The sequence below is a fragment of the Meles meles genome, chromosome 1 (assembly GCF_922984935.1).
Source record: "Meles meles chromosome 1, mMelMel3.1 paternal haplotype, whole genome shotgun sequence".
In the NCBI taxonomy this organism is placed as follows: Eukaryota; Metazoa; Chordata; class Mammalia; order Carnivora; family Mustelidae; genus Meles; species Meles meles.
In genome coordinates this window covers 65,487,087-65,507,310 of record NC_060066.1, presented here as the reverse complement: position 1 = coordinate 65,507,310, position 20,224 = coordinate 65,487,087, and the positions used below count along the sequence as shown (strand labels likewise).

The 20,224-nt window shown below is 36.9% G+C and overlaps 1 pseudogene; it reads right to left on the bottom strand.

The window, feature by feature from the left end:
• Positions 1-254: 254 nt before the first annotated feature.
• LOC123944853 lies at positions 255-7,576 on the bottom strand (annotated as a pseudogene).
• Between the last annotated feature and the right edge of the window lie 12,648 nt (positions 7,577-20,224).

Genomic DNA, 20,224 nt, shown 5'->3' with positions numbered 1-20,224 from the left:
TGAAGGGGCAGGGGTGGGAGGTTGGGGGAACCAGGTGGTGGGTAATAGGGAGGGTACGTATTGCATGGAGCACTGGGTGTTGTGCAAATACAATGAATACGGTCACACTGAAAAAAATAAATTAATTAAAAAAAATGCATGATGCTAAACAAATTCCAAGCCTTATCTGAACAGTGTGCATATAAAAGTTGTCTTTTAGTTTAGTGAAGGGGTATCCATGAAGCTGTGGACCTCTGCATTCTTGCCCCTGCTCGTCAATAACAGCCATCCTTCCAACTGTTCTCTTTCAGGCAACCACAGGTTTTAGGAGCTGGCAAGGATCCACAAATAGGTTGTGCAAGTTTACTGTGAGGCACTGGTATACCTCCAGGAGAAGGGGAAGTGTGTCTCAGCAAGCCACTTCTCACTGTGGTTGTTCCTGCTGATCTGGTTGAAGTAGGGCTGTTGATATTGTTGGGAAGTTTTGCTGGGACTATGTACTCTGAGTCATGGGAGAGCCCGGCTGGGGAGGTGGTTGGTATGAGCTGTTGTTTCTTTGGCACCTGGAGAACAAGAGCCATGGTTTCTTTTGGTACCTGGAGAACTAGAGCCATGGTTGTTAAATGCTTTTACTGGTTGCTGGAAAGCCAAGGGAGAAGATACTACAGGGAAGCAGAATTTGCCTGGAGGGGTATGGCTGAAGCCTGAGGTTGCGTATAAGGTATTTCTCCAATTGGCACTTGAAAATTTAAGTCACTTCTGCTGCTTTTCATTGAGTCAGCTTGCATATTCGATGTTTAGGACTCTCATTCATTATTTAATATAATTCCCACAATGCCCCTGTTAGAAGTATCACTCTAAAGATCACCAAAACAGAATCATACTTACCACAAAGTTGTAACTTAGAAGTAAATCTACATTTGACCAACTCTGAGCCTTTCTCCCTCCACTTCATACGGTTTCCTTCTAGAAGGTTTGTTAATACTTACTTAGCAAATCATCCATAAATATGCTATTATTATTCCCATTTTGCAAATGGAAACTAAGAATCAAAACCATCTACTTGCTCCACCTCACAAACATACTTGACTATACACATTATCGTGATTTCACTCTGCCACTGTCTTTATCACGTCTTAACTACTGCAAGAAATTTTTGTCCAGAGAGATAAAAGTTAAAAATAACTTCAATGTTCCTTTCAGGAACTTCCTGAAAAAAATCAATTTTTAATGAATATAAGACTGTTTGGCTTTTCAATAGATAGCATCAAATAATTCTTTGCTTTCTGATTTTTCCATACTTTACCTCAAAGCCCTCATTTTGCTATACCCACAAATCCTAAAGCATTCTGCTGTGATCTTTATCCCATCCTAATCGAAAGCCATCCCTTGCCTTGAAAGACTTGCCTTAAACCAAATACCAAAATGTCATATCATAACTTTGCTCTCTTCTTTCCAAGATGCTACTAATTTCATGGTCAAAGCAGTGTTCTCCCTTACTGAGGTAAGCAATAAATTCAGATTTAGCTTTTCAACAGGTTATTTTGGTGGAATTTTTGAGGATCCAGCATTTGGCAACACTAACACTTTAGGGACTTAAATAATCACCCAAGTTCGGGGCATATGGGTGGCTCAGTTGCTTAAGCTGCTACCTTTGGCTCAAGTCATGATCCCAGGCTTGTGGGATCGAGTTCTGCATCAGACTCCTTGCTCAGTGGGGAGCCTGCTTCTCTGCCTGCTAGTGCTCTCTCTCTCTCTATCTCTCTCTGATAAATAAATACATAAATAAATAAATAAATAAATAAATAAATAAATAAAATCTTTAAAAAAAATCACCCAAGTTCAGCTAGATAGGAAGATGTGGAGCTGAGATTCAAACTGAGGCCTTCTGACTCTGGAGTCCTCCCATAAATAGCACACATTTTTGCCTCTAATAAGCTATACTATTAAAAGAAAATGTGACAAATCACTTAGCATAAATGTTACGAATTGGTCACCAAAGTGTTTAACACAGTCCCTGATGGCTTTGTATACCAGGGCACTATCTTTTAAGGTATTCAGAAAAAAATTATAAAAAATTAGTCTTTTTCTTTTATCATTTCCCAAAGCTCAACTTTTTAAGACTTTTGTTACTTAGATTCACAAATATATCAAGGTAATTAGCAAAAGTAATAGTATTTCTTTATATATCAACTTGTCATATGAAAATGTTGAGCTGTGTTTTAGCACTACCTAAAAGTAAAAATGGGGGGGGTGCCTGGGTGGCTCAGTGGGTTAAAGCCTCTGTCTTCGGCTCAGGTCATGGTCCCAGGGTCCTGGGATCGAGCCCCGCATCGGGCTCTCTGCTCAGCAGGGAGCCTGCTTCCCCCCTCTCTCTCTGCCTGCCTCTCTGCCTACTTGTGATCACTGTCTGTCAAATAAATAAATAAATAAATCTTTTAAAAAAAAAGTAAAAATGGGACTTGCCTTAACATGGCATTATGCATCAAAGTACTGATTTCTGAATTGTCCACACTGTGCAGCACTGATTATTTTATCATCTGAATGAAATAGAGCCGAATTTTACTTGTTCTAAAAAAGTAGTTGTTATAATAAAAGTAGGCATTTCAATAAAACAGCATATGATTTTACTCTTGAGATACCAAAGGCAATAACTCAGAGAGACTTGAGTAAGAATTATCATTTTTAAATTACATATTTGAAAGCAATTATGAAAATAGGAACTGATGAATAAACCAAAGGAGTCAAGAAAGTTCCTAGAAAATTCTGGAATAGATTCTCTTCCTCTTGTTTATTTTATTTTTCTGGTGACCTATTTTCTTTGGGAACTCTCAAATAAATCTGATGCAAACAGATGTTAATGTTTAATGTCTTTTTAGCCTGATGATATGGGGAGCAACTCACTAAGGCTTCCACTGAGGGGACTTTCAGGATTAACAGACTCTCTAACCTCAATCTGTGAATCAAACTGGCTGATTCCCACAGCAAACTGACCCTCAGCACTGCCATACTTGTCCCCATTCTATCCTTGTACCTGTGCTCCCATCAGCTGAGTTGTATGCTTCCCTAGACTCAATTGTGTTTGATTTGAAACTTTGTCATTGTAATAGTATAACAACTACATGCTAATACAACTTGACAACTACCTATTACCCAAGATGACAGGTTGTAAAAGAAAAATGTTGCTGCTGTGAAAACTAAATTAAATACTTCAGAAAGCAAATTGCTTTTTAAAATGAGATCAAATCAAATAATTATAAAGAATTAGGAAAAAAAAACCCTTTTAAGTCCTAGAAAAATTTTGCTTTTAGCTTTTAGACCTTCTTCTCACTTGAAACACACTCGGAAATATAGATGAATTATGTAGATGTATATGAAAATGTAGATGAATTATGAGTATAGTTTTGTGAAAAAGACTATCTGGAACTCCAGTCACCAGATTCATTTAAAAAAAAAAAAAAGCTTTGGGTCTACTATAAAAGGAAGGTAAGTAAATATGTATTTATATGTTTGATGTAAAATTCAAAGTTCCAGTTTAATATGTACCTCTTTTATGACTGTCTAATATGACTGACATTTCTTGATTAACAATTTCTTGATAATTGTGATGGTTAATTTTACATGTCAATTTGACTAGGCAATGACATGCTCAGATATCTGATCAAACACTATTCTGACTTTGTGAGGGTGTTTTTGGATGAGATTAATATCTGATTAGGTAGACTGAGTAAAGAGACTGCCCTTCCTAATGTGTATGGACTTTATCAAATTAGTTGAAGGCCTAAACAGAACAAAAAGGCTGACTCTCCATGAGTAAGAGGGAATTTCTGCCTACTTTAGCTGGATTATCAGTCTTTTCCAACCTTTGCACTCAAACTAAAACATCAAACTTCATTGTGTCTCAAGACTACCAGCTTTCAGACTAGAACTTACACCATCAGCTCTCCTGGACTCACACTGGAACTGTACCACAGATTCTTCTGGGTCTCCATCTTGTTGACTACAGATCTGATAACTTGTACTTGAACATTTAAAGGTGATGGCAAAAAGAGGAAGAGCAAACGAGGAAGACTGAGGACCAGATGAGGAAGTAAAAGAAAACCAGGAGAATGTGGGATTATTCAACCCCTAAAAGGAGAATTTCAAGGAGTAACCAGTTGTATTAAATGCCAAAATATCAAGGAATATGAGGTCAAGGCAATCCGCAATGTATATAGCAATATAGTATAGTTGGTTATGACCATTTTGGAAGTAATTTCACTGAAATGATAGGAATGAAGTCAGATTATAAGGACTGAAGAGAAAATTATATCTCTAGTTAATGAGATTTATCAGACATAAGTGGTTACTTCTGTCCATTTTATAACACCATTGAAAAGATAGCAAAAGAAGTTTTTTCTAAAAAGTGATAAACCCGGAAAAATAATGATGAAATTCCAACAGCCTTTTGAAAGATGAGAAATGGATGGACTGTGGTTGTTGACTTAGCAATCTAGAAAAGGTAAACTGAAAGTATGAGGGGCAAGCAGACAAAACAACAAGATGATTCATGTTTCAGAACCCTGGAAGAACTTGGTAACTTTAAGTCTTAGGGATCTCTGAAAAATCAGTTGGCAATTCGTTTATGAAACAGCTTTTCACATCTTCTCCAGTCTTCAGCCAATCGGTACCCTGTCCTCAAACTACAGAAGACTGGAAATTCCCTATCTAGGAATATCCAAACAATATGAAAATTCTCCCAGCTTCACTTGTACATAACCAGGTGGGAGAATAGAGAATCACTGTCAGGGAAAAATCTGCCAGTGGTGAAAAAAAACCTGGAGAAATACTGATATTTATGTGCCCTTCAATGAAAAAGTCAGGTTATTGTTAAGTGATGACCACCAGTGACTAATTCTGCTCATGCAAATAGAACTCTGAATATGAAATACAACAAGAAAATAATTTTTAAAAAGCAAACAAACTATTAAAAAAAAACCAGAAAATATAGGGGCACATGGGTGGCTCAGTTGCATCTATCTTCGGCTCAGGTCATGATCCCAGGATCCTGGGATCAAGAGCCCTCTGCTGTCTCCCCTGCTTGTGCTCTCTCTCTGTCAAATAAATAAATAAAATCTTTAAAATAAAATAAATAAAATAGAAAATGCAAGGAGGATCAAGAAACTTCAAAAGATATTTTAATAGGATCTTCACAGAGGTGCAAGATCATATTGCATTCACAAAACAAAAATAGAATGTTATTAAAAGGAATTACCAAGCCTAAGACTGGGCTTTTGGACACTGAAAATATATAAGAAGTAGGAAGGGTGAAAGGTTAAATCAGGAAAATCTTTCTGAAAATGGATAAAAAGGAAATGTACAATAGATGAAAATTAAAACAAATGTAAAGATCTGTGTAGGAGGTCCAATATTTGAATGATATGAGTTCCAGAAAGAAATACAGAGGAAAGTATGAAAAGCCTTAAACCAAAAAAATTCCTAGAACTGAGGTACACAGGTTTCCAGATTAAAATGACTCACTGGGGGTGCCTAGGTGACTCAGTCAGACACACCTGACTCTTGATTTCAGCTGAAGTCATGATTTCAGGGTTGTGAGATTGAGCCCACATCAGGCTCTGCGCTGGCCATGGAGTCTGCTTGAGATTCTCTCTCTTCCTGTCCCTTTGGTCCTCCCTTCCTCTCCCCCCCACCCACCAAAAAAAAGAAAAGGAAAGGAAAAAAAAGACCCATTGAATTTGCAGTCATACGAATAAAGAAAGGCAAATAAGGACAAAAAAAAACCTTAAAAATTGGAGAAAGAAAAAAAAATCAGGTCCTATACAAAAAATAGATTCTGAATGTCATTCATAGGAATTCTGAGCAGCATCAAGAAGCCTTGTGATTTAAGGAAGAGCACATCCAATATAGAATTTCTAGATGACAGGGAAATCCCTTCATGGAGGCCATATAGTAAGGAAAGAAAGACGTGGAATGTGTCAGGAGTCTTGATTGCTGTGAAACCTGAGGTAAGCAGGATTAAAAAGCATGAAGAACTCATGACCAGCAATAGAATGGGCAATCATCCTGGTCCTGATATAGCCCTTTGTATGGCGGGGCCTTGGGCAGCTGTTGTTTGTTCCTGTATCTCTACTGAGGCAGACAGAGGGGGACTCTGTGTTAATAAAAGTGTATGCTCCAGCTATCCAGTGGAAATTATCCTCACCGGGAAATACAATCCTCTCTCAAGTCTTATTTTTGAAAGCTTTCTAATATGTGATTGCCAATGTCACCAAGAATTTCCTAAGGTGGAAAAATTCCCTCATATGAACTACCTATTCCACAACTGCCTTTAGTCTCCATAATTACAGGTTACATGGATATTACACCTTATATGACATGGGATTTTCTAGCAATTTGTTGTTTTCCTTTGTGACAAAGGCACACTTTTGAAGTCCTAGTGGAATTTATGTATTGGGCTTATTTTCTTAACAATTGGCACCAGTATGCCATTTGAGGAGGAAATTACCTTTGAGGAAATGACTTGATTAGCCACTGGGTAGAAGGTGGGGCCCTGTGGTGTGTGGTGTGCAGCAAAATGAAAGCCACAAAAGAGTCTGGTCAAATTGCTCTTAGGAGAATTATAGAGGAATTTCTTTTGTTTCTGAGAGGGAGAGGTGGGGAAGATAGGAAAGCAAAGAAGGGAGGGAGGAGAGCAGAGAGTAGAAAGAGGAAATTGTGATATGTGCTGCAGAATAGGAAGTAAAACAGCCAGTGGAAAAATTAAGGTGCCTGAGGGATTTTCTATGAAGACATATATTGAAGATTCAACATAAACTATCTGCATTTCTACACTAAAGACATTCCTTGGCTTGCCTATGCCATACCTTCTTAAAGCGAACACTCACAAATGGACGGACAAATTGGCTTGACGATAGAGATGATTTTTATGCCTCAGTCAACATGATGTTAGAGACAGCAGATCCAGAAACGGATTTGACCTCCAGGAATGGGAAGACTTTGGATTTCCACACTGTGCAAAATGAGAGTTCAAGTCTAGACCTGTTTAGATCTCAAGAGTAGAAGACTCCCACTGATACGTAGATTATATTCCTAGTAATGCCTCACTAACATGACAAAGTCTTAAATGTGACTTTCTTCTCTACAATGGCTGATTTCCTCTCATGTTATTTTGACCTAATGCATATTCAGTGCAAGCCACACCTCGGTTTTCATTTAGTTACTTTCAGAAAAGCCTGTGTGAAGTTAATTACATCTCATGAACAGTATGGTTTGTGTGTGTGTGCGTGTGTGTGTGTGTGTGTGTGTGTGTGTGTGTGTGTGTGTTTTCCATGCTTTAAAAAAGGAAGCCATTTCTTATTAAATAAGGTTTGGGAAAATCATTTCATTATTCACAGTTGTTCCTTGTTTCCCTTGTTTTGTGATGCTTAGTATTACTTTAAAAACCCTGTTACTATGTTGCACATATGTGCCAGATTTTTTTCCGCTGTCTGTCCCTTTCCCCCTCTCTGCATAGTTGGATAGATAGAATTTTTTCCCCCCTTACCCGTCCATTATCCAGTTTCTCGTCTTTGTAGCTAGAAATTTTGCCTCTTGGCATCTTGCCCTCATTAACGGAAGCGAAAGAAGAGCTTAACAGATCTTCCATTTCCTTTTCCTACTTGTTGTTCACTGTCATTTTTTTCTAACCAGACGAATTTTCTTTTTGCTGACCCTCACAGATTAATTTAAAAGGCTCCTCTGTGTTAGTTCAAAGATTTTCCATAGTTAACATTTCTTGGGGCACCTGGGTGGCTCAGTGGGTTAAAGCCTCTGCCTTCGGCTCAGGTCATGATCCCAGGGTCCTGGGATCGAGCCCCACGTCGGGCTCTCTGCTCAGCAGGGAGCCTGCTTCCTCCTCTCTCTCTCTCTCTCTCTGCCTGTCTCTCTGCCTACTTGTGATATCTATCTGTCAAATAAATAAATAAAAATCTTAAAAAAAAACAAAAAACATTTCTTCCCTGTGCTTCTTATTAAATCGGTCTCCATAATGAAACTCATCTCTGTTATAATTAGCTGATTTTTAAAGCTACCAGAGGCATTGTTTTATTTTCCTTTATCTCCAATATCAGGACACGTTCTTTTAACAATTTGATACTTACTGCACTTACCAGAACATGCCTCTGATAAAAGACCTTTTCTCTTCTAACCCGCGATTTATTTGGAAGATACCTTTTTGAAAGTTAAACACACTGAATCCATTCCTAGAGTGTGATGTCAAGCATAATTTGTAACCTATTCCAAGGTTTAGTTCATTTGCAAATCAGGACACAGAAATCCCATCAGACCATCACCAGGTTATGTGGTTAGTTAATTATTAGAATCTGCACATCATGGGGGTAATCGATGAGAAAGGATCAGGAAAAAGAATAGTGCTACTTTTCTGGTTCTTGCATTGTCAACAATACCCTTACTCTCTGTTTTCCTTGAAAAAATTGAAGCCACCAGAAGAAATACCCTCATTTTCCAACATGACCAGTAGAATTGCCAGCCTCTTCACTCGTCCTCTTCTCCTTGGTGCATTTCTTTCTTCAAGGCATTTCCAGATGTACCTGATATTCCATCCTGTCTCACTCTCTAAAAAAAAATCTACTCTGCTGATTAGTTCCTCATCCTACGTTTTCTGGTTTGACCTATCCTATCAGGATTTAAATATGTCCTAACCTTTCCTATCTTAAAAAAAAAAAAATTCAATTCTGCACTCTATTCCCACAACCATCTTAGCAGGTTTTTCCTCCTTTTTACAGACAAACTTATCAAAAACTTTCTCTATGTTCACTGCTTCTGCTTTATCACATCCCCTTTGTCCCTCCACACTCTCCATCTGGCTTCCATTCCCCATGATTCCAACCAAAATGACTCTAAAATCTTTAGAGACATTTTCTATTAAGATAAACTCACGGTCTGCTGCTTTCACTTCACCTGGCTTCTCCTTATTTGACACAGTTTACCATGTTTTCTTCTGTAAAACATGACACCTGGGGCTTCCATCAGTACCCACTCCTCTGACTTTCTACTTCTCTGGCCATTGCTTCTCAGCCTCCTTCTCTGGATTTTCCTTCTTCTTCTTCTTCTTCTTCTTCTTCTTCTTCTTCTTCTTCTTCTTCTTCTTCTTCTTCTTCTTCTTCTTCTTTCTCCTTCTTCTTCTCCTTCTTCTTCTTCTTCTTCTTCTTCTTCTTCTTCTTCTTCTTCTTCTTCTTCTTCTTTCTCCTTCTTCTTCTTCTTCTTCTTCTTCTTCTTCTTCTTCTTCTTCTTCTTCTTCTTCCTTTTTTAAATTTAAACTAGTCATGGCAGCTGCCCAGGTCTTGGTCCAATTTCTTCCTCTCCTTTTTAAAAAATTTTAAAAGATATTTATTTATTTATTTGAGAGAGAAAGAGAGTGCACACCAGTGGAGGGAGGGGCAGGGAGAGATGGAGGACCAGGCTCTCTACTAAGCAGGGAGCTCAACGTGGGGCTCAATCCCAGGACCCTGAGATCATGACCTGAGCTGAAGTCTAACACTCAACCCATTAAGCAACCCAGGCGCTCCACTTCTTCCTCTCCTAATCTTACACTCTTCCTCTTGCATTCATATATTGGCAAAGGTTTTACTTCCCATCTTTTCTCAAAAGATTAATTTAAATGCCAGTGAATAAAAGGAAGATTCTGGTGATTCCTATTTCTGGAGAGCCTTTCTCTCTCAAGTCAGGGAAACATTCACAGGAATGGGTATGTGCAGTAGATGACATTTTGCAATCCCCACATTGACAAATAATCAACATGGGGACTTCTTTAACAGATCATAAGCTCTTTGGAGAATTTTGATAGATCCATAATTTTGTCCTTCCTCAGGTCTCAGTGTGAGAGCACTCAGAGGATCTTCATCTTTAAAGTTCTCATTTTAGCTTCAAAAGACTATTTCTTACTTTGGATCATTGCTAATTTCCTCCCAAGGAGAGCACGTATTTCTAGGCTTTTGATAATATGACTTATTTTTATGACCAGGATACTTGAAAATCATCTTAGTTTTCTCAGACATAACTTAATTAAGATTAGATCTCTGTTGGAAGAACTATTTAAAACATTTACTATAGAAAATGCCTTAAAACTTTTTTAGTGCAATGTAATATTTTGTAGCTGAATGGACTAAGTGGCATGGTTACTTCAATTAATTCAGAAAACCTTACCTAACTAGAAACTTTGTTTAAAATCCTGTGTATTTGAGTATTGAGAAATGCCAGCACGGTGAGAGTCCTTCTCTGTAGGAAATATTTGTTGCTGAATCAGTCAGACTGAAAGTCCTAGTTTTATGACATGCTAACTATATATCTCATTTGATCCTTGGTGGGCAATTTCTTCAAGGAATATTGACTTCTTCAATTAACCAGTTTAAAATCTCTCATTATAACCAGTAATTATGTAGAATAGCAGAAATTGACACTAAGGCAGCCTAGGTTCAAATGTTGACTCAACCACCCATTACCTATAATATTTACTAGATGATTTAACTTTCCTAATTCTCACTTTATCCCTATAAATTAGTTTAAGAACAGTTTTCAGAACAGTTTTACATTTACAACAAAACAAGGGAAGGTATGGAGATTTCCCATAAACCTCCTCCCCCTACACAAGCCCATTATTAACACCATTCATCAGAAATGGTACATTTTGCCAAGGATGAACCTACATTGACACACCATAATCACCCAAAGCTCATAGTTTAATTTAAGGTTTCTTTCTGGAGTTATACATTCTGTGAATTTGGTCAAGTATATTACATATATAATATGATTACATATATCCATCATTACAATATCATACAGAGTATTTTTCTGCCCTAAAAATCCTCTGTGCTTTGCCTATTCATTCCCTGTCTCTCTTCTGCCTCTACTCCTGGAAACCATTGATCCTTTTATTATCTCTATTGTTTTGTCTTTTCTAGAACATCATGTAGTTGAAATCAAACAGTATGCATGATACCTGTTCAGATTGGCTTCTTTCACTTAGTAATATGCATTTAAAGTTCTTTTATGTTTTTTCATGGCTTGATACCTGTTTCTTTTTAGTGCCGAACAATATTTCACTGTTAATATTTCACAGATATATCACTATTTATCCATTCACCTACTGAAGGTCAGCTGGGTTGTTTCCCAGTTTTTCCAATTATGAACAAAGCTTCTAGATTCAACCATTGTACATTTGTGCATGTGTTTTCAATTCCTTTGGATAAATACCAAGGAATGTGATCGCTGATCACACGGTAAGAATATGTTTAGTGTTATGAGATATTTCCAAACTCTCTACCAAAGTGACATTCTGCACTCCCAACAACAATGTATGAGAGCTCCTGTTACATCACCCCTTTGTCAGCCTTTGGTGGTGTCAGTGTTCTGGATTTTGGCCATTTTCAGGAGTATAGAGAGATATCTCATTGTTGTTTTAATTTGCGTTTCCCTGATGACATATGATGTGGAGCAACTTTTCATAAACTTATTTGCCATCTGTATATCATCTTTGGTGAAGTATCTTTTAAGGACTTTGGCCCATTTTTTAATTAGGTAGTTTGTTCTTTTCCTATTGAATTTTAAGGGTTCTTTCCCTACTTTATATAACAATCTTTATCATATGTGTCTTTTGCAAAAATTTCCTTGCAGTAGGTAACTGTTTTCTAATTCTCTTGAAATTGTCTTTAATAGAGAAGAAGCTTTTGATTTTAATGAAGTCCAACTGATCAATTATTTCTTTCATGGATCATGTCTTCGCTGCTATATCTAAAAACACATTAAGGTCATCTAGGTTTTCTTCTATGTTGTCTTCTAGAAACATATTTTCATTTTATGGTTAGGTCTATTATTTATTTTGAGATAATGTTTGTGAAGGGTATAAAGGTTTGTGTCTAAGTAAATTTCTTTGTATGTGGATGTTCAGTTGTTCCAGCTTCATTTGCTAAAGAAACTTTCTCCATTGTATTGCCTTTGCTCCTTTGTCAAAGACAAGCTGATTTTATATTGGTGTATTTCTAGGCTCTCTATTCTCTTCCAATGATCTATTTGCTTATTGCTTCACAAATACCAGAGTGTCTTGATTATCAAAGCTTTAGAGTATCTATTGAAGTTGGGTAACATCAATCCTCCAAATATATTTTTATTTCCTTCAATATTTGTGTTGGCTATTCTGGATCTTTTGCCTCTCCATATAAACTTTAGATCATCAGTTTGTTGGTGTCCATAAAGTAACTTGGTAGGATTTTGCATGAGATTGCATTGAATCTGCAGATCAAGTTGGGTAGAACAAGCATTTTGACAATGTTGATGTTTCCATTTATGAACATGAAATATCTCTGCATTTATTTAGATTTTCTTTGATTGCTTTAATCAGAGTTTTATCATTTCCCTATACAGACATTGTACATATTTTGTTAGTTTTGTACTAAAGTATTTCATTTTCTCGAGAGTCAATATACATGGTGTTTTAAATTTCAAATTCTACTTGTTCATTTTTGGTATAAAAGAATTAATTTGAGCTTTGTATATTAACTTGGTATCATACATCATGGCTTTAATTGCTTTTTAGTTCCAGGAAAGTTTCATCAATTCTTTCAGATTTTCAACATATGACAATCATGTCATTTGTGAGCAACAAAAGTTTTATGTCTTCCTTCCAAATCTATGTATGTTTTATTTCCTTTTCCTGCCCTATTATTTTAGCAAGAATTTCCAGTCTGATGTTGAAAAGCAGTGATAAGAAGGGACATCCTTGCTTTGTACCTGATATTAATTGGAAATCTAATTTCTCACCATTAAGTATAATGTTAACTACAGGTTTTTTGTAGATAGTCTTTGTCAAATTGAGAAAGTTCCTCTTTATTCCTAATTTACTGAGAGATTTTCAGGATTTTGTTTTTTTATAAAATTTTTTCAGTCATTTAAGCATCTGACTCTTTTCTTTAAATTTTATTTTATTTTATTTTCAGTATTACAAAGTTCATTGTTCATGCACCACACCCAGTGCTCCATGCAATATGTGCCTTCCATAATACCCACCACCAGGCTCACCCAACTCCTCAAATCCATCCCCTCCAAAACCCTCAGTTTGTTTCTCAGAGTCCACAGTCTCTCATGGTTTATCTCCCCCTCTGATTTCCCCCAACTCACATCTCCTCTACATTCTCCATGTTATTCCTTATTGTCCACAAGTAAGTAAAACCATATGATACTTGACTCTCTCTGCTTGACTTATTTCACTCAGCATAATCTCTTCTAGTGCCATCCATGTTGATATAAATTTGGGTCTTCATCCTTTCTGATGGAGGCATAATACTCCATTGTATATATGGACAATATCTTCTTTATCCACTTGCTGGTTGAAGGGCATCTTGGTTCTTTCCAGTTTGGCCACTATGGCCATTGCTGCTATGAACATTGGGGTAGAGATGGCTCTTATTTTCACTACATCTGTATCTTTGGGGCAAATACCCAGTAGTGCAATTGCAGGGTCATAGGGTAGCTCTATGTTTAATTTCCTAAGGAATCTCCACACTGTTTTCCGAAGTGGCTGTACCAATTTGCATTCCCACCGACAGTGTAAGAGTGCTCCCCTTTCTCCACACCCTCTCCAACACCTGTTGTTTACTGTCTTGTTAATTTTGGCCACTCTAACTGGTGTAAGGTGGAATCTCAATGTGGTTTTGATTTGAATCTCCCTGATGGCTAATGATAATGAACATTTTTTCATGTGTCTGTTAGCCATTTGTATGTCTTCTTTGGAGAAGTGTCTGTTCATGTCTTCTGCCCATTTTTTGACATGATTATCTGTTTTGTGTGTGTTGAGTTTGAGGAGTTCTCTATAGATCTTGGATATCAGCCCTTTGTCTGTAGTGTCATTTGCAAATATCTTCTCCCATTCAGTGGGGTGCCTCTTTGTTTTGCTGATGTTTCCTTTGCTTGTGCAGAAGCTTTTGATCTTGATGAAGTCCCAAAAGTTCATTTTCGCTTTTGTTTCCTTTGCCTTTGGAGACATGTCTTGAAAGAAGTTGCTGTGGCCGATGTCGAAGAGATTACTGCCTATGTTATCCTCTAGGATTCTGAGAAATTCCTGCCTCACATTGAGGTTCTTTGTCCATTTTGAGTTTATCTTTATGTATGGTGTAAGAGAATGGTCGAGTTTCATTCTTCTACACACAGCTGTCCAATTTTCCCAACACCATTTATTGAAGAGACTGTCTTTTTCACTGTATATTTTTCCTGCTTTGTTGAAGATTATTTGACCGTATAGTTGAGAGTCCATATCTGGGCTCTCTACTCTATTTCACTGATCTATGTGTCTGTTTTTGTGCCAGTGCCATGCTGTCTTGGTGATCACAGCTTTGTAGTCAAGCTTGAAATCAGGCAATGTAATACTCCCAGTTTTGTTTTTCTTTTTCAAAATTTCCTTAGCAATTTGGGTCTCTTCTGATTCCATACAAATTTTAGGATTGTTTGTTCCACCTCTTTGAAAAATGCCAGTGGAATTTTGATCAGGATTGGCATTGAAACTATAGATGGCTCTCGGCAGTATAGACATTTCAACAGTGTTTATTTTTCCGATCCATGAGCATGGAATGCTCTTCCATCTTTTTGTGCCTTCTTCAGTTCCTTTTATGAGTGTTCTGTAGTTCTTCCTGGTGAATATGGATGCCAAGATTCTCAAAAAGATCCTAGCTAATAGGATCCATCAATACATTAAAAAGATTATCCACCATGACCAGATGGGGTTTATCCATGGGATTCAAGGGTGGTTCAACATTTGCAAATCAATCAATGTGATAGAACAAATCAATAAGAGAAGAGAGAAGAACAACATGGTCCTCTCAATTGATGCAGAAAAAGCATTTGACAAGGCACAGCACTGTTCCTGATTAAAATGATTCAAAGTATAGGGATAGAGGGAACATTATTCAACTTCATAAAATCTATCTATGAAAAACCCACAGCAAATGTCATCCTCAATGGGAAAAAGCTGGCAGCCTTCCCTTTGGGATCAGTAACATGACAAGGATGTCGTTCTCACCACTATTTTCAACATAGTACTAGAAGTCCTAGAAACAGCAGACAACAAAAAGAAATAGAAGGTATTCAAATTGGCAGAGAAGAAGTCAAACTCTCTCTCTTCACAGACGACATGATACTTTATATGGAGAACCCAAAAGACTCCACCCCCAAACTACTAGAACTCATACAGCAATTCAGTAATATGGCAGGATATAAAATCAATGTACAGAAATCAGTTGCTTTCTTATACACTAACAACAAAAATACAGAAAGGGAAATGAGAGAATTGATTCCATTTACTATAGCACCAAGAACCATAAGATACCTGGGAATAAACCTACCACAAGAGGTAAAGGATCTATACTCAAAGAACAACAGAACACTCATTTAAATTGTTTTAGAAAATCATGAATGGGTATTGGATTTTGTCAAATGCTTTTTCTGCATCTATTGATATGATCATGTGATTTTTCTTATTTATTCCACTGATGTGGATTGCATTAATTCATTTTCAAATGTTCAACCAGCCTTCCATATTTCTTATTTTTACCCCAGCATGAACACACACACACACACACACACACACACACACACACGCACACTCTCAGACTTTAATTTCTCATTAACTACTTAGTGGAACTTTAAACTTTTTGTTAGTACAAAGAAAATGAGAACATAACTGAAATTAAAAGCTTTTTTCACAAATTAACTACACTATTTTTAACTACTACTACAGTCTGAAGAAAATAACACAAGTAGGAAAATGATCTGATTCAGTTACTGTAATTTGGAATCATAGTTGTGTGTTACAGAATAATTTTTTTAAAGTGAAACCATGTTTTTCATAGAAATATAAAATGAATATAGGTCAAAGATTTTCTCATTCATTAATTGAGGAAACAAAAAGGATGTTACAACTAATTCAAACATCAAAGAGCAGAGACAGTTAGAGATCAGGAATACTGAGTAACTGCAAATGGATGCAACACAGTCTTCCTCCCATAGCCCCCCCACCCCACCCCTGCCCCTCTCTTATCTGGGGGTGGGGCTTCCCTCCACTGGACAGAATTTCTTCCTATATTAATCACCACACTCTTATCAGTGTTTTATAATACAGAGTTGTAAAATACCTTTGGCCAATGAAGGCCAAAGGGTGTCTATGGAATCAGTCAGTTAACACTGAAGATTGTGCTCTGAAGCCTTAAACTGTGCATAGTTTTCTATTGAAGCGTATGTTTTTCCCACACTTGGAAAATGATGATAGGACTTTCCACCTTATGAAACACTGCAGTCAGGTTTGAATAGTCTCTGTTTTAATGTAGCTTACCTTGGAACAGAAATACTTGTTTACTTCTTAGAGCAAACCCGAGTATCAAAAGAATTCATGAGATTCCACATTGGCATGAGAGAATGGGCACAGGGTAACTTCTAAGCTTCTGTTTTGACAAAGCCTCTGAAAAGTTAAATAAGCCATTTGGACCTTTGTACAACCTTTATGGTCTCTTCCAAATCTGTAATTCTAAGAATTTGTAGCAAAGAAATAATTTATTTGCCCCTCAACCCAGCCCAAATATACTGAATCAGTCTTTGCAAGATTGGTGAGAGGTTTCTAGAATTGGGCATTTTTCCAACCCTCAAAGAGGAAGTGAGGTCCTGAAAAGTGTGTTCTAATTTGCACATTGCTCCCTGTTGTTCATAAATTTGATACAGAATCTCATCTTGGAACTCAGCAAGAGAACATGGCTTTGATTTTTAACAAGCTTAAGTGATTGGACCTGGTAATGCAGTGACCAGAGGTGTTCCAACATCAGGAACTGCACACTGTTGGTGTAAAAATCCTCCTTAGCAGCCTTATTTGCAACTGTGAGCCAGGGGGAAAGAAAGCAACCATAAAAGGGAGAAAAAAAGGAAAATGGAGATTGGCTACTTTTTGGAATGTCTGTTATTTGAGGAATGTTGGTATCCTCATTTTTGAGAGCTTTCAAAATTTTTGAGTTTCTCACTGTGATCAATGTGTTTGAATAGCTTAGTTTATACCATTTGATGGAGTTTGTATTTTTCTTTTAATGAGAATGAAGTTCTCCTTAGCATTAATGACAATTTCACATTGCCCTTGTCCCAATTTGTCAACTATCTTTTTCTTTTGGAAAATGGATATTTTCTTTCTATCTCTCCTAAAACTTCTCTAGCCTTAAATATTTATGTGGATTTATTTATTTATTTATTTATAAAGGTTTTTATTTATTTATTAGAGAGAGAGAGAGAGAGAGCATGAGATGGGGGAGGTTGGGGGGGAGGGTCAGAGGGAGAAGCAGACTGCCTGCTAAGCAGGGAACCAGATGGGGGATTCAGTCCTGGGATTCCAGGATCATGGGGAGCCAAAGACAGTAGTAGCTTAACCCACTGAGCCACCCAGGCACCCCAATATTTAGGTGGATTTAAAATGTTTTTCAAAGCCCATTCTTCTATAACTTCCAAATATTTGCAAGTTACATCTTCATGCAACTTAGTGAGCATATCATGGTAAATAAGTGATGGAAAGAAGTATTAAAATAAAAGTTTAATTTCTTTAGTGGGATGTTTAACACACTCTTCATGAAGAAAGAAATACACATTTGCAACAGACTCCTTTTGTGTGTCCGTCTGCATGTGCACGCACGTTTGTTTTCCTGCATCTGTTATAGACTCCCAAGATTATTTTAGTATAAACTGTAATTGTCCGTTTTTGGAAATCAATACAGCATAATGAGGCATATTTCCTCTAGATAATAGTAATTCTTTAAATGGAAAGTACCTCTGGCCATTGTTTCATTTTTTAGAGGCTCAGATTATTTCAGTATGATTAGTGAGAGCAGCGGTTCCCTGACATTCTTAATAACTGTATCCTGTTAGTTTAAGATCTCACTTTGCCCAATTTATGATTAAATGCTCCAATTATAGTTGTAACACAAACAGTTCTTGTGTTTGACTATGACAGAATTTGGAAACTATAGTTTTGATCAAACCAGTATCCTCATGGATATTAGAGAATATAAATAAATTATTACTGTGGTCACCTTATTGTCTTGCTGGTGCTTCAGCTTTATTGACTAATCTGGAGTAATTTTCCAGTTTAGTTGAAACTCAAAGCCTACCATATAAATCAGTAATTGATGGAATCTCAAAATATCCTAATAATACTGATTTCCTTAAAGATAATACCTCCCCAGGTCTTATTCCCGTCATCCTTGGTATTCTGAACATGGCTGACCCTTCTGAGGAGTAATAAAAAGAACTTGTTTGGGTCATAGCCAGGACCTTTGTGCCCTCTGTCCTTACTTGTCTCTGTGATTCTTACATTCGTGGGACCTTAGTTTGGTGATGCATTTAGAGTCACCTCTCTGGCCTTTTGGACTCAGCTTTGATTGTAGTTCTTCCCAAATTTCAAATAAGAAATTCTCTGTGTTCCTGAAATGACATACATCTTGCCCCTGAATTATTGTGAAGACCAAAAGTAATCTTCAGTCTTGCAGTTCTCCATTATTTTCAATGAATCCAGAATAATCTTTCTTAAAACTCAAATTTCAACCTATCGTTCTCTGCCTTAGAGTCTTCAGTGATATCTCTTTCCCCTCAGCTCCTTTGGGAAGGGAAAGAAGCCCAATTTATGGCTCCAGTCATTGCTCATGCCTTGACTCACCACACACACTATGTCAAAGTATTTTAGAGTGGGATGCTCTGGGATTCTGAAGCAGGCTCAAGTTTGAGAACCACTGTTTTCATCCCAAACACTGGCAATTCTAAAGCATGATTTTTCTTTCACCTTTTCAGAATGAATTATCTGCCTCCCAACCCCCAAATTCCGTTCCCAGTGCTCTACCCACATCATTATTGGTTCATTCTTCTATTTGTTCTTCAGTACAAGACAAAACCTTATCTGAGTGCTCTGTATCTTCCATACTAGGTCCCGCATCCCTTCTTTGTGTCCCCATGCAAACTCTGCGCTATCTTTATGCAAGTCCTTGTCAGCTAATAGCCTGATATTTTGCCATCATTCTCCCTTCTCCTCTCAAGATCATAATTACTACAAGAGTAGGACAGTAAGCTGATGGTTCATGAAATTTCCTTTTTCTCAGGTGAGCATAATGCCTGAAGCAAAATAGATCAGTAAGTATGAAAAAAAATGTTTACTGGATGAATATGTTAAAACTATTTGCTTTATATCAGCTTCTAATTGTCATTTAAAATGACTAATATCATGTCATACATATATATGAAATGTGTATGTTTCCTTAGTTTGATTTTAAGATTGAAAAAAATCCTCAAGTGTACAGGTCACTCTTTTGGTATGTCCTCCTTTTCTTTCATCAATACTAAAGCAATATCATCTGTACATGGAATTTTATTTCAAAGCATTACCTGAAATAGTATACCAGTAAATGCTTAGAATCACTGATTATTGTCAGGAGGAGGATGGATGTGTAGCCAGGAAGATGTGTGTACCAGGACTGATTTTGAATGAGCCCTCATTATTCTTTTTTCTTCATGCATGTTAATGTATGTTGATTCACAGTGTACAAAGTCTTCTGGAGTTTTCTTGGAATATTGGACTTATTTATCTGGATTTTGAAAGTATGTTCTCCTATTGCCAAGCCTATAATTTTTCATATAAATAATAACATTTATTCCAGAAAAAAGGCTGACAGATAATCAAGAGCTAGTGAATTCCCTAAAATCACTGAATGACTTCTACCAAGAATTCTATCTCAACTAGCACTCCCATGGGTAAGTAAAAGAGTAAACAGAGATATCTCTAAGGTATATCCTAATAATTTCCAGGTTCATCCTTAATAAAATCAGTGGATGAGTTGAGTCAGGGTCCCATCTTGTGGAAGAGCTTCTGAAATTCTACGCCACAAATGGTTAGTGAAGATAATCTAAAAAGTATTTCAAATATGGAATTGCTGGTAATGCCAATGCTGTCAAATATCGCAAATCACTTAACTTGTATCTTAAAGCAAATAAGAACTGAATATTGAATCATATTTCCTTATGTGACCTAGTGTCAGTCCCTGGAATATGGTGTTCAATGTATGAGAGAATAAACTTCTAAGAATATGGGTATTTTAAAAGGATTAAAAGGTTTTACTCTCTTCTTTCTGGAAAGAATTATCTCCCTGCTAACATTTATAAACTACTTTCGAAGTTCATATGGTGTAAG